We start from the raw sequence: 4953 nt of genomic DNA on the forward strand, positions 1-4953 counted from the left end.
AGTCATGCTTACTTTGTACACCAAACCTGGCATCACCTAAAGATGGACATACATGGACCCAAATGGTATAGGCCCATGACTTTGCAAGCACAAACAATGAGCTCACGATAACACGTTATCAGCACTGGGGCATCCATTGTCTGTATATGTTTGAGCTTCTGCATGTACAGGATCACAAACGCACCATAGCCGGCATTGATGAGGACGTGACCACACAGCTGACTTCACAGGACTCGAGGATGCACAGGTCGGAAACAAGTAGCGAGGGCATTGTCTCTCCACAGCCTGAGTGGGGAGGCTTATTATAAATATAGGCTGAATACCAAGTCGAGGAATGTAATGCAGCAAGCCGTTTGGCCGCAGTCAATCTCAAACAGCAAGAACAGCTGCACCACCAGAGTTGGCACATCCCCCTCCGCCTCCTCCATTATTCTCGTCTGTGCATCACCGGGGTACACATAGCTACTCTCACCAGATCCTTCCAACACCCTGTTCAACCCAACATCCGAGGATTCAAAGGAAGCGGAGGTCCAGCTACAGGAATTGGGGCAAGCTAGACATCATCGTCTTTCTCACCGCCTATGCCTTAACAAGAGTTATGCTTCTTTTATTTGACCAGAGGCAATTCACAAGAGTGGCTAGGGTTGGAGCAGTTCTTTTGAACTAGAAGGGATCACGGGGACTTCAGGGGTATATGGTACTCAAGCCTGAAACTATAGTCAGTTGAGACTTGGTGGCCAAGCAGATCTTAACAGAGAAAGTCAATCAACCACCCAAGGGAGCTGTAGATAAAGGTGATGGGTGTCTTGTTACCTCACCTAAGCAACTTTGAAGGAGACATTTTCAACGTTTGTTACATGGAATTACACCACTTATCTCAGTAGTGAAATTAAATTGAATTTTAGATTTTCGCCTTGAATTTAGGTTTTTCTCTCTATATATATCCATGTAGACCCAGGGTCCACACAGTAAAACGCACCTATTCTGCAAACATATTGAGACATAAAATTGTTTTTCACACAAAAACAACTGCATGCATGCTGTAATGGGATTATTTTCCGGCATGTGAAAGATGTGACGCGCGTGTGAACTGCACTTTCCACTTGGGAGTCACCAAACACTTTGGTCCATGTTTTTTCGTGTGTGATTGGATGAATGTGAGGTAATCTTTAAATGTCTCTAATTTTTGTACAAAACGTGACATTTTTTAAGAAACGCACTGCTTCATAACCATGTTCGCTCGTATCAAGTGTCCATATTGTCGCCTCTGTCTTCTTAAGTTGTGGCTTTGGAGGCTGGAGGCACTGACACCTGGTGGTTTACAACACTGTAACTCACTCGGAAATGGGCAGACCCTGGTAGGGAGCGAAGCTCAGAACAAAATCGACTGTGGGAAGCAGGAGTTGAACAAAACTGCCAGATATCCTAGCAGAAGGTCAAGGAATACAAACGCGTATCAGAATCAACAAGCAATTCTGTTCATGAACAGTCGGTCCTCAGAATATGGATGAAATTAACACCACGGCCCAACATACAGCCACTCTCATGGATTCCAATGAAAGGGTGTTTTGTTCTTTTCTTCAGTATGTAAGTGTTAATATCATATTTTCTTTGAATAAACAGAACAAGGATGGTTTCGCCCTACACTGGAACTTCAAATAAAGGTGCAGTTTAAGTTGGATGCGACCTGGTGGTCGGTTTCCACATGCCAAAGAAGGGGGGTCAAGATGTCTGGAGGGAGGAAGGCTATCCGCAAGGTGAGTGAGGAGCGTGCAGCACATCCTCTTTCGTTTCACCCGTGCCAAACATGGATATGCATCCAAGCACCCCTGCACACTTCATAGCCTCCCGCACCTCTTGCCGCGCTGAGGTCATTGAGCGCTTTACTCGAAAAAGCTTCCTGTACTGGTGGTGGATCAATCTCGGCATTTGAATTAATTTGCTCTGTTTGAGCGTAGCGAGGAGGGCGTGGACAAATGACCAGGAGTTAGTATGGACTGGGTTCTTGTCCTCCAATTAACTTATTTAAAGGCGTTGAACTGTCATTTTTGGTAATATTTTGGGGCTGTTATTTTCCCCAGGCTCCTTAGGCTGAAGATGCTACAATATATCTCCTTCTAGAAACTCTATGATAGATTGGTTTGCTTGTAGCAGTAACATAAATTGGTGCTCTCTTGTCCTCTCTCCTTCAGATATGTGTGTGAATGATCGTGTGGCGCAAACCTCATCACGAGCAGGTGGCCTAGATATTGACCGACCACACGTCCCCTCCGTCTGCGTCTGTGTGCTGGCCGAGTGAGAAAGTCCTCAGTTTTTGTGAATCAATAGAAAACCGAAACTGAGGAGAGGTCAATGGAGTGCAACAACAATCGAAGAATAAAGGATTCAAACCACACATTGCAATTTCCGCAAAGCATTAGTTTATGGTCTTTACATGTACATAATCAGTTCTTTTTCCCCCTATCCTCATTTTTTGCAAGTGGCATGGCCTTCTCTATGCCTGAGTAAAGAACTTCCTGCGTATTCTGCAGCGTGAAGTAAGAGGAACACGTCAAGCAGGATAGTGCAACGCGATACGCTCCTGGCCCGGCAACTAAGATAGCAGGAGGCCTGGCTGGCTCCACCCCTGGTTGAAAGACAACCTCCTATCGCTTGCGGGGTTAAAACCGTGCACACGCCTACTTAGCGCATAGCCGACACATTCATCTTATCGTCACATCATGGATCTGCTTTTCACTGCGCACCTTCCGAATAGATTTCACAATTTCTTATAGAACTAAATACAACGGTCACAAAAGCCGGCCTCTTCGGATGATCGCTACAAAGTAGAGAAACCAAAAAGGCGAACAAAGAGCTTACGGTTTGCGATTAGGTCGCTGTTATGCCAATGTAACAGCTTAGAATTTAATTACAGTAAATGGTAAACATTGTATTCAACATTTTCTGAAACAATAATTCAGTAGGCCTAATTGCTTTGTAGTTTCACAGACTACACTGAGCAAGTATTAACCAAGTGGAATCGGCTGTTAAACAACAAAAACTGTTCAATCCAATTACTTGTACTGCAGACTACTATATTCGCTTAGTGTGTGGAATGAGCAAGTGCGCTTAATGTCCCTCTAGGTTTTCTCACAAATGCCCACACTCACACATCTTTTACTGTAAGAAGAGGCTAGCTCTGAAAAAGAGGGGGGGGAGGAAAAGAAAGGGGGGGGGGGGGGGGGGGGGGGGGTTTGGAGTATGAAGGAGAGTCAGTGTGTTATACAATGGGGAACTGTGACAAACCACGAGGAGAGAGCTAGCCTCTTCTACAGTAAAGATGTGTGAGTGTGGGCATTTGTGAGAAAACCTAGAGGACATTAAGCGCACTTGCTCATTCCACACACTAAGCGAATATAGTAGTCTGCAGTACAAGTAATTGGATTGAACAGTTTTTGTTTAACAAGCCGATTCCACTTGTGTAATTGCTCAAGTGTAGTCTGTGAAACTACAAAGCAATTAGGCCTACTGAATTATTGTTTCAGAAAATGTGAATACAATGTTTACCATTTACTGTAATTAAATTCTAAGCTGTTACATGGGCATAACAGCGACCTAATGCAAACCTAATGCCTTTGTTCCTTTTGAGATCTGGGCCCATTCATCACATGCCCAAGCAATTTGATAAATTACACAGGAGCATGAAAGCAGATCATGTGCATAGCAGAGAGTGTGGTGCGTGTGTGTTTGCCTCTGACTGAGTCGGCAGTCATCCTTGGCTGCCTCACTGGCTGAGGTTTGACATCTTCAGCTAAGAGCCTGGGGAAATAACAGCAAATTCACTTAATGGCACCACCTCATCTATTCCTCATACAGGCAGAGGAGGGAGAGAAGAGGGAGAGTTCCTTGAGGTGTTACAAAATGGCTGTGTGCTCTTGGCTGTGGTGCCGTCTCTCCCATCCGTGGGGGTGCAGGTGTGTGGGTAAACACTGAGTGCATTGAGATCCATCAATGGCCTTGGTCGGCCACCAGCTGTAATTTGCAGTCAACTCTGACCCTTTGTAAAAAGCCAGCCTGCCTGTGATGCCTCTGTAAAGCTTTTTGTGGTGACAGTGCAATCTGTGTGTGTGTGTGTGTGTGTGTGTGTGTGTGTGTGTGTGTGTCTGTGTGGTCACGTATGGGTATGTGTGTGATGATCTGTACATGCAAAGACAAACATATACAGACATGGATGCAGTGACGATGTGCATGGCTGCAGGTAGGTCCATGTATGTTTGTGCAGGTGTTAAGTAAGCACGAGTGTGTATGCCTGTGTGTCTGCAGGGAGTGTTACAGAGCCAGAAGTATAATGGCCCCACTCCATCTTTGTGTGAGGTATTGCAGAACAATCCAGAGAAGAGCACAGCAGCTGGGAGGGAGACTGGGCTGGCTTGCAGTTGGATAACATCTCAGGGTAACGGCAGGTATGCTATCAGCGCAGCCCCAATCCCCTTAAAGCTATTTTCAGAGCCTCTGACCCCAGCATGACTGGCTGGATGACGTCTCTTTGCCAGCAACACAGGAAGAGCAAGACCCAAAACCACACTGCTGCTTCCTCTCAGCTGCACAACATTTCATTCCAGTAGCCTTGAACAGCTCCACTGTTGTTCAGATATTTTACTAAAAAATACTCAATGGCTCAATGGCCGTGTTTACAAGCACTGCAATTTCTCTATAATTCACACAATTGAGACAATATCATGAATAATAAATTGCCATGTAAAAATACTTTTCCAATTACCCGAACACGAATATGGTCATAGTCAGAGAAAGCATAATCACATTAGACACGCATTCCAATTGGCTTTTTCGACAGCATTTTAGATATGCGTACACCTTAATGAATGCTTTGAAGGCTTTGATAGTATTTTGCATCAATCCGACAGCTTGATAAAACAGGCTCTACAACATCCGGCTCATGTAGTTCTCATGTAG

This window comes from Seriola dumerili, unplaced genomic scaffold (genome assembly GCF_002260705.1).
Source record: "Seriola dumerili isolate Sdu_G_001 unplaced genomic scaffold, Sdu_1.0 BDQW01000056.1, whole genome shotgun sequence".
NCBI lineage: Eukaryota > Metazoa > Chordata > Actinopteri > Carangiformes > Carangidae > Seriola > Seriola dumerili.